This window comes from Pteropus alecto, unplaced genomic scaffold (assembly GCF_000325575.1).
Source record: "Pteropus alecto unplaced genomic scaffold, ASM32557v1 scaffold45, whole genome shotgun sequence".
In the NCBI taxonomy this organism is placed as follows: domain Eukaryota; kingdom Metazoa; phylum Chordata; class Mammalia; order Chiroptera; family Pteropodidae; genus Pteropus; species Pteropus alecto.
This window is the reverse complement of record NW_006442491.1, coordinates 17,076,366-17,086,678: the sequence shown is the minus strand read 5'-3', so window position 1 is coordinate 17,086,678 and position 10,313 is coordinate 17,076,366. Positions and strand designations below refer to the sequence as shown.

Here is a 10,313-nt window from a genome sequence, read left to right as displayed (position 1 = left end):
ATATATATCTCCACGGGGGGAAAAATATATATATATATCTCCACAGAAAATATGTAAACACTGAAATGCCAGGTAGCACCGGTGGCTCTGTGAGCAACACAGCACTGGTGACATCTGTTGTCAAATGTCAGACATTCACTGCTTCCTCCAGGTCATTACAAATCCAGCCCTTGTTCCTGCGGTCTGCAGTCTAAATTGAGAAAATAAAATATGAACACGATGTCTGGAGAACAACTTTGTATTTCGGCACTTAGATTAGAAAGCAGGTTCAATTCTCTGGCTTTCAATGTTGGTGTTTCTATCAGTTAAAACAAATAAACATGTAAAGGCAAAACCGATCAACCGTTTCATTGCATTTAAGGAACAAGGAGATGAATGGCTTTTCTAAGTCAGCGCGTCACCGTATTTAATTTGATGATGTTGTTTAGAAGCCCTCCATACTGCTTTCTGGGCCAAAACATATCAACCATTTATGAGAAGAAAACCAAAAGATGAACGACCAATTCCCAGTAAAGAGGGAAATTATAGTGGCGGTTGATTATAAACTAAGACTCCTTACCCAGGGAAGGGGAGGAAGGCTTTTGCACAACTGAAAACAATAAGGAGAAGAAGCCTGTTGTGCTCGGGTGCTGAGCATGGAGTCAGAGGCCCTGGAGTGGAGACCTGCTTTCGCTGCCCAGGTTACATGACGTTGGGCAGGTGACTCTCCCACCTGGGCACATCTCCTCATCCTCAGATAGACAACAGTCATTCCTGTGAGGGTCCACTGAGTGAAGCCTACCAGAACTGGCACTTTATACCTCAGATTTTATTTAATCTTCACAAAACCCAGTGTGGTTTTGTGACTTTCCCAAGGTCCCAGAGCTAAGAAGAAGTGAAGCCAGGGTTAGAACTCTAGTCTGTATGCTGTCACTAGGAGCTGTAAAGAAACAAAACAGGAGTTATTATAAATATCATTACCGTCAGGACTATCACAAAGTTGCAGCAAAAATAGAAAAATACTCCTTCATTAACGAATGTTTATTTCTATAGTATGAGCCAAGCACTGTTCTGGGCATGAAGACTGAGGTGGCAGATGAACACAGTAGGGGAGATGTACAATAAGCAAGTAAATGAAATAATTTTAGGATAGTGGTGATTGCTATGAAGAAAGTAGAACATGGACTTTCAGTGATGGGAGGTAAGGGGTAGTAAATTTATACCGAAGTTGGGGAAGACTTCCAGAAAGAAGTGACTGTGGTGTAAAGACTCTGGGGATGGCCATGGAGAGTTATCAGGGAGGTCAAGGTACAGGGTCAGAAAGAGCAAAAGCCCAAGACGGGGCTATGGTTGGCCCGTTGAGGTTCCAGAGAAGGCAGAGTGGCTGAAGCTTGGTGAGAAAGAGCAGAAATGAGGGCTGTAGAAGAGTGAAGAGACGAGATTTTCTGATAAGTGAGATGGGAAGTGCGATGAGAGTTCGTAATTTAATTCATATGAACATTTTAATTTAATTGATTTATCGTTGAACACATAATATGCTCATCCCATTCAAAATTCAGAAGTACCAAAAAGTAAACTATCTCCATCCCACCCTATCCCCCCACCAGCCCAGATACTTTTCCTGGAAGCCATTTAGGTGCTAGTTTCTTATGTTTATAGAGATAGTACATCATATACAATCAAACACACACACACACACACACACACACACACACTCCCCTCCCCCTTTTCTTTTACAATGTGGCATAATATTAGCACTTTGCTCTTTTCATGTCCTACAGGTCATTTGTATAAGTACTAGTAGAGCATACTCATGATCGTTTTTTGTTATGTCTGCATAATATTCCATTCTGTAGAAATATTGAACCAGTATTTATTTAACCACCTCCCTACCGATAGTCATTTAGGTTATTTCACTCAAGGGTTTTAAGGGGAAATAACATTCTGATTTATATTTTAGAAACAGCCCTCTGGTTACTGCATAAGGATGGCTCACCAGAGATCAGAAGTCTAGCCCTACTCAGTTAGGAAGGGCTGCCATTGTCCAGGAAAGAGAAGGTAACAGTTTAGGACAGAGTGGTGGCTGTGAGGGCATGAGAAATTGGTGGATGAGGGATATTAACAAGACAGAGCCAACAGTTCTAGCTAATGGCTTGAATATGGGGGGAGGGTAAATAAAATGGAATAAAGGATAACCTTTGAGCTTTAGCAATTGGGGGTGAAAATCTCTTATGCTCTCAACAACATTTCATGTCTGACTTCTGCAAACGGAGTAGGAGACGGCAGCAAAAGATGTATCTTCTGCATGAGACTCTTCCTTACATGGGAAAACTAACCAACAAACAAGCAAACCACTTATTCCGTGCACTAAATGTAACATAACACTTATTTGGAATTTTCTGCTCTCCACATCAGAATGGAATCAGTCCCAAGGAATTTCCTCTGATCTCACCAGCTGCTGTTTTTCAGTCTCCTTTGCAGGGCCTCCTCTACCTGATACCTGAACACCAGCAATCCTCAGGGATCAGCCCTGAATCCCTTTTCCTCCTTGCTCACATCATCTCCCTGGAGGATCTCCTTCTGCACTGTGATTTTTAATGCAACTATATGCTGAGTCACAGATGTCTATCTGCAACTCTGGTCTCTCCCCTGAGTACTGCCTGGAGGCTTGGATACCCAAAATGCTTACTCAACATCGTCCCCTGGAAGTTTAATAGGTATCTGACACTTGATATGTTCCAAACAGAGCCCCTGACCCTCTACTCACAGCCCTGTCTTCCCAGGTCTGCCACATATCAGTAAACAGCTACCCCCTCCACCATCCACCCAGAGGAACACAGTAAAATCCTAGGAATCATATTTGAGCTCCCATCTTCTCTTTAGTAAACCTCATTGGTTCTAACTACAAGCATCATCACTAGTCCATCTGCTTCTCTTCATCCCTACCATACACATCTCTCACATCCATCATCTTTCATTGAATGATACTACCCCAGTAGCCATTTATCTAGTCTCTCTGCCTCCATTTTTGTCTTTCTGGAGCCATTGTTCACACTTCAGCCAAAAGGGGATTTTCAAAGGTAAGTCAGCTCAGGCCACTCCTATAATGAGAACTTCAATGTCTTCCCATCATAACTCAAATAATATTGAAATTCTTTCCCATGGCACCTGACTACCTCCCAACCCCACTGACACCTCCCTCCAAGGCTCTTTTGCTCCCTTCTCTTTCCTAAGCCCCTGGGACCAGGGTGTTTGCACTCACTGTCCCTCTGCCTGGAACATTCTTCTCTTGGATCCCATGAGGCTGGTTCTTTCTTCACCTTCAGGTAGTCCTTGCTTGAAAGTCTCCTCCTTAATTTGATCTAAAGCCCCACCACCCCATCCCATGCTGCCTATTATCTATGAGAATGGGACCACGTAACAGTGCGCCAACTCTGAAAGACTCCTGTGTGAAATTCTCAAGTAACTGGCACTGTATTTCCCATCTGTTCCCTTGATGTTTTAATGCTGCTTATGGATTAGTGCCTTGGGCAGCTGCTCAGATAACCTATCCTTTGGTCTGGTTCAGCCTGTCACATAGTACAATAAATGTCAAAGTAAATGTCAGCCAGAAGCATTATGCTTCCTTCACCAACCCTACCACAGAGGGTTTCAATAGATTGTTCTATTGATTCATTAACTTTTTCTAATTCAATGCCATTTTGACCATTTGTGCACTTTTGGCTTAAAAGTTCTGTGAATTTCATTTTGATAAACAAAATAATTTCTCCAAAATGTACACAATCACTTTGGCAATGTGCAATCTTCATTTCTCCACTTGGTAACAGAACTTAGCATTTAGCTTAAACTTCTTTCTGGATACTTCACCTCCATCAGTAGTAGTGAAAAGCCTGAAAAATAGTATTTTGATGTATTATGAGAGGATGGTTAAGTTCTTACATTAAATTTGAGTTTGAAAAAAACCAGACTTATAGAAGAACTACACAGAATTGCACGAAATGACTTTAAATACCTTTATTTCAAAGACTGCCACATATTACACTGTTGAGTGGTTACCCCAGACACAGTTCCCTTCTAGGGCACCACTTCATTCCAGTATAGCCACTTCGACTGCTTAATCAAAGGCTTAGAGAAGTCCAGAAAGCCAGTGTGAAGGCTTCCGCGAGACCATCGAAGTCCATCTCTCTCTTTTCTCAGCTAAGAAAACAAATACGTGGTAGTGTTGGTGCCTTCTTCCTCAGAACCATCATATACAGATGTTTTATGTGCAAAATGGTATTCTAATTGCATAAACGTACTGATCTAATGAATCACTATTCACCCATGATGTGGGTGAATAGTGATTCATTAGATCAGTACGTTTATGCAATTAGTTATGATGGGAAGACATTTGTAGAGTGTTCCATATGTATAATTAGAAAAACACTGGTGTTCTCTCAAGTAGAGTACACAGAGGGTAAAAGATGATCACTTGGGGTGGGAGAAGAGACTATTAGGATTTGTATTAATGGCTATGTTTATTTTAAAATAGGATGGACATTAAGTTTACAGTAATTCCCCCTTATCCACAGGAGATATGTTATAAGATCCCCAGTGGATGCCTGAACCTTATGTTTTTTCCTATATATGATAAAGTTTAATTTATAAATTAGGCACAATAAGAGATTAACAACAATAATAAATAGAACATTATAACAATATACTATAATAAAAGTTCTGTGAATGTGGTCTCATTCTCCAAATATATTATACTGTACTCACCCTTCTTCTTGTGATATGTGATGGAAAAATGCCTACGTGATGAGATGAAGTGAGGTGAATGACATAGGCATTGTGGGTTAGGCTACTATAAGTGTTACCTGAACACAAGCACCAGGACACCACGACGGTCAATCTGATAACGGAGATGGCTATTAGATGACTAACAGATGGGGAGCACAGTGTGAAGACACTGAACAAAGGAATGAATCACATCCTGGGCCGGACAGCTCAAGATTTCATCATGCTGCTCACAATGGTACACACTTAAAACTTATGAATTATTTATTTCTGGAATTTTTCATTTAATATTTTTGGACTGTGGTTGACCATGGGTAAATGAAATCACAAAAAATGAAACTGTGAATAAAAAGGGATTACTGTATTAGTATTTGCTATGTGGTTTGACCCTGAAGGCCACCTTTCGTCATGGGTCATGGAAGGTAGCCATGACAGTACCATTGTGGGGGCCTGTGGCTCTGTTAGTCATTATTGGCCTTGAGCATATAACCATGTACTACAGTTTCCCTGGTACAGGAAATCACCAACAGGGTTTATTTGACAGAACTCAGATCTTTAAATGGTAGAATTTTTACAATCTTTTAAAAGTTGGATGCATATGCTTCCATACTTTTTCCTAAGCATCCCTAACAAATGGTTCTATTAAAAAACAAAATAGGTTCACAATTTACATACATTTTCCCTCTTAACCATATAGTTTAGGCATCTTTTCATGTCAGAATATAGAGTTCTACCTCATTTTTCTCTGCTTTATTCTTTTAAATCTTTGCATGGAATAATATTCCCCTTCATTACAAGGTTAGTATGTTCCTTAAAAAATCCATAGGGTAAATTTTCATAAGTAGAAAAGATAATCACTATGTAAACTGATGGAACACAATTACTGCAAGAGTTTATAAACAAAACATGTCTATGAATCTCAAAGTTATGAAATTTAAAAAAAATAGAATAATAGAGACAAAGGAAACAATGCAAGTGATGCCTGGGATTGTCACAACTATAAAGCAACAAACTTAACTACAACCTGCACTGACTAGGCCACCAAAATCTTGAACTTGCACGGGCATATCTTGGGGTAAAATTCTTTTTCATAATATGGATGCACTATAATTATTTCCCAATGGCCCTATTATGTAGAAATTTGGGGTTTGTATTAATGTGCTAGAGCTGCCATAACAAAGTACCACAGATTTGGTGGCTTAAACAAAAAATAATAATCTTCTTACAACTCTGAAGACTAGAAGTCCCAGGGAGGAGCGCGGGCAGGCTTGGTGTCTCCCGAGGCCTCTCTCTTTGGCTTACAGATGGCTGCCTTCTCACTGAGTCCTCACATGGTCTTTGCTCTGCATCCCTGGTGTTTCTTTCACTTTTTATAAGAACACTGGTCATAGGGGATTAGGGCCCACCCAGATTACCCCATTTAACCTTAATTACCTCTATACAGACCCTATCTCCAAATACAGTCACATTATAAAGTATTGAGGATTAGGACTCCAACAGATGAACTGGAGGAGGATACAATTCAGTTTATAACAAGGTCATTTCAGTATTTTTCATTTCACACACTCCCCAGTCCACACCAATCTCATACCACCTCAACACTCCACTAAATATTTCCCTCCTCTGAATACCACCGGGCCCAATTATACTCTTTGCTCCCTTAGGACAACTGTAATAGTCTCCTTCTAATTGGTTTCATGGCATTTATTATCCTTACCCCACCTCATCCATTCTCCACACAGACATTGTAAAAAAAAAAAAAAAAAGGTATTTCTAATCTAATCACATACACCTCTTGATACTCTTCCTAGGCTTGCTGCTTTCAGGTTACAATGTAAACTCTTAGTATAGTGGACAAGACCAAACTCCTTCCCCAGTCCTCTTTATCCCAGCCACGCTGGCTTGCTTTCCTGCCCTTGAAAGAGCCAACCCTCTTCTCACTTCTGGGCATGGGTTGTTCCCTCTGCCAGGAATATCCTTCCAACTCATCCTTCACATCTCCAATTAAAAATCACTATTTCAAAGAATCCTTCCTTGAACCCCACTGGTCAGGTTGCCATTGTCCCAGCTTCTCATAAAACCCTGGGGTTTTCTTTGTAGCAGTCAGTCATCACACACGAATAGTCATTGATGTGATTGTTTAATATGTACCTCTCCCACTGGGCTGAGAGCTCCAGGAGGCCAGGGGCCACATGGAACTTGGTCATCCCTGCATCCCCAATGCCCAGCCCAGTTCTTGGCATGGAGTAGGTATAAATATTTACCGAATGAATAAACATTTTGTATTCAGCTATTTCCTCTATGAGGTCAGCAAGCCCCTATGTCTAATTAGACCGATAATACCTTCACAGCAGGGTCTGTGTTCCCAGTGCCAAGGACATGGTGGCAACATAGTAAGCCTGCCGATTGAAAAAGAACATTTTTACTTTGCTGTGTATCCAGGTCCTACCCCATTGTCCTAATGATGGTTTTTGAAGTCTAGAAGTAGATAAAACTTATCAATCTTCTGTTTGAGTCATGACGACTACCGCTGGTAGAAAAAATTATTACAAAATAAAACTAAAATGGTTAAAGTTGTTATTTAAAAAAAAAAAAACCCAGGAAACTCATATCTTGAGGGTAACATTGAAAATTGCAAAAGCTGGGAACAATCAGATCTAACTGAAATAATCAAAGTAAAATAGACTGTCCATGTAAAGTGTGTTCTTTCTTAAACATTTATGGAGGACTGCCATTGACAAATTCTAGACCCAAAAATTTTACCAAAGAAAATTGCACTTGCTAGTATCAATGCCCTCTAGCCAAAGACCACAAAGACTTCCAGGAACACAAAGCTGAGCAAGTTGAGTTTACTTGTTCCAGTGAGGGAGAACACACACCCTGGGGGAACTATGAGGTACCTCAGTAAAGAAGTTAGAAAGAAATTATTATAGGATTTTAACTTTTGTTGGATGATTTATGAATTTTTATGATTTATGCAGTAAAGAAGTTAGAAAGAAATTATTGTAGGATTTGAGCTTTTGTTGGATGATTGGGGGAAGGTTTATGAAACCATTATAGGATTTTAACTTTTGTTGGATGATTTATGAGGGAAGGTTTATGAAACTGGGTTTTGCTCTAGATTGGATGCTTTCAGAAAGCAGGGGCAATTTTATGATTGGGTATCCAGTTCATCACTGTTGATATGATCCTAATTAAAATTATTGGTTCCAGTTTTGGTGAGGATGTAAATTTGCTACTGCCTTTGGAAAGCAATTTGGTCATATCTATGACAATTAAAATGGCATTTGGCTTTTGACATAGCAATTTTATTTTTGGAAATTTATTCTACAGACAAAATTGCACATGTACACAGAGGTATATACAAGGTTATTACTACAGTATTGTTTGTACTAACAAAGATTGGATTTAAAAAAACAAAACAAAACAGAACTAATGTCCCCCAGTAGGAGACTAGTTAAATACATTATGGCACATCCATGCTACAGAAAACTAGGCGGCCTTGAAAAGGTCAAAAGGTCCTGCAGCGACAGGGATCAGCTCACCCTCGAGTACCCTCACCCTGCGATGAGCAGCCAAGAGGGAAAAGTCACAGAAACTCCAGGAAGCTTATCGAATGCCGAAGCAGCGCCCCGCTACCCGACAGTCCTAAACCGGCGGGTGGGGGAAAGCCGGAAGCAGACCCTCCGCCACTAGAGACTGGACTCTCTTCCACCCACCGCATCACCATAGCAACCGTAGACTACCGGGCTCTGACCGCAGGAAAACGAGGACCACAGGTGAGGGGCGGCCCCAACCACCCTTGGAATTCGTAGAACCCAGGGAGTCCTCGACCCCTACTCCTCTTGCTTGTCGGTGGCTGAAGCCTGTTAGTGAGGGCTGGAAGATTCCCCGACTCCTAGAAGACGGAATTGCCTTGGCCCTGATCCAGAAAGAACCCGCGCGGCTTTTTCTGCGCGGCTTTTTCTGCGCGCCTCCTGGAGCCCCGGCGCGCGCCGGCAGCCCCAGGCTCCCGCCCCTTCCGGCACGCGTAGTTGGCCCCGCATCACCATGGCAACCCAGGGTCCGGCGCTGCGGTCCTGGTGCGGAGTCCAGGGAAAGGGATGTAGGGATGTGTTAGGCTGGAAATGCAGGAGGGGAATTAGGGCGGGGAGAAGAGTGCAGAAAGGGCAAAGCTGTTGACATCTTTATTTTTTTTCTGGGTGTGGGGGGCCCGGGAGTTTTGTGGCATCCGCAGGTAGCGCTGAGAGGGGCCTGGGCCGGAGCCGCCGTGCGCCTGAGCCGCCAGGCTCCCTCAGCGGCGGGCAAGGCTCTCCCTGAGGAGGGCAGAGATGGGAGAGGGCCTGGGCTCAGGGTCCGGCGGGCAGCAGGGGGCAGTAGCGGCCTACGGTGTTGGATTATCTTGGCGCGGAAATCTCCGGGCTGAGGCACCAAGATATAGAAAGGCAGAGTCCCTAATCATACTTGAGTCTGACCCTGGCGCGGCCCTGACTGAGGATTACTCCATGGCACTCCATGCCCTGGATTGAACAGGTCTCTGCCAGTCCCCTCGTACCCAGGCTGTATCAGCGTGCCCCGCACGTAGCGACAGCTATTGGTTAAGAGCTCAGATTGTTGGAACAAGTTACCTTCCCCGAGCCCCAATGGCTTCATCTGAAAATGGTGATAATGATAGTAATTATCTTAGGGTTGCTTTAAGTATTAAACGAGATAATGGAACTTGCACAGGTTCTGGCGCCACGCAGGTGCTCAGTAAATGCTGGTTGCCCTTAGGTGACCTTGGGCAAGTTACCTAACCTCTCTGTACTTACCTCACTACACTGAAAAATGGAGATAGTACTAGTATCCACCTAACACGGTTGTGAGGGTTCTTAGTTAATATCTGTATAGTCCCTAGAATGGCACCAGGCACATAGTAAGTGCTATATAAATGCTCTCGGTTATCACCATGGTTACATTATTATCACTATTATCATCTGTTTTCCAGTAGTTTCTTGTGAATTGGAGAGGATTGATTTTGTCCTGCCACCACAAGGACTTTCAGCCTCTGGCTAGACTACGGGTATTTGCTCAGGTTTCTCTTTTCCCCCTCAAAGCGTTTCAGCCTTCCACGTGGTTAGAAGAGGTAGTGTGGTGTCCTCAAATGATCACGGGGCTGTGAGTCAGCTGAATTTTGGAGTTTGTTTTGCTGCTGGTTTCCTCCTCTAACTTTAGAGTTCTTTTAACAAAGGGCACCTGGTATTATTTATTTATGTATGTTTGGCCTTTCCTAGTCATGTATTCAGTACAAAATTAACACCTTCCATGTCAGCGAGTCTTTAGTAAGAAAGAAAGTGGCAAGTACTGTGAAGAAGGCACGAATGAAATGCTGTGAGGATCCTGATAAAGGGGAATAAATTTCTCAATTTACACTTTGTATTTCTAATAGGTATTAGATGACTTTCAGAGCAGTGCAGCAGCTCCAGGTAGAAATGCCAAGAATTTGGGGGGTAAAATGAGGATGGTTCCATCCCTCCATCCAATAAAAAGTCTGTTTCTCAGTTGGCCACTATGCA

The 10,313-nt window shown here is 42.3% G+C and overlaps 1 long non-coding RNA gene across 1 annotated transcript in view; it reads left to right on the top strand.

Moving 5' to 3' along the window:
- The first annotated feature begins 8,132 nt into the window (after window positions 1–8,132).
- LOC112471030 overlaps window positions 8,133–10,313 on the top strand; it is a 34,146-nt gene continuing 31,965 nt past the window's right edge. Inside the window, exon 1 of the long non-coding RNA XR_003043192.1 lies at window positions 8,133–8,537. This is a non-coding gene — a long non-coding RNA (uncharacterized LOC112471030). The remainder of the gene's footprint in view (window positions 8,538–10,313) is intronic.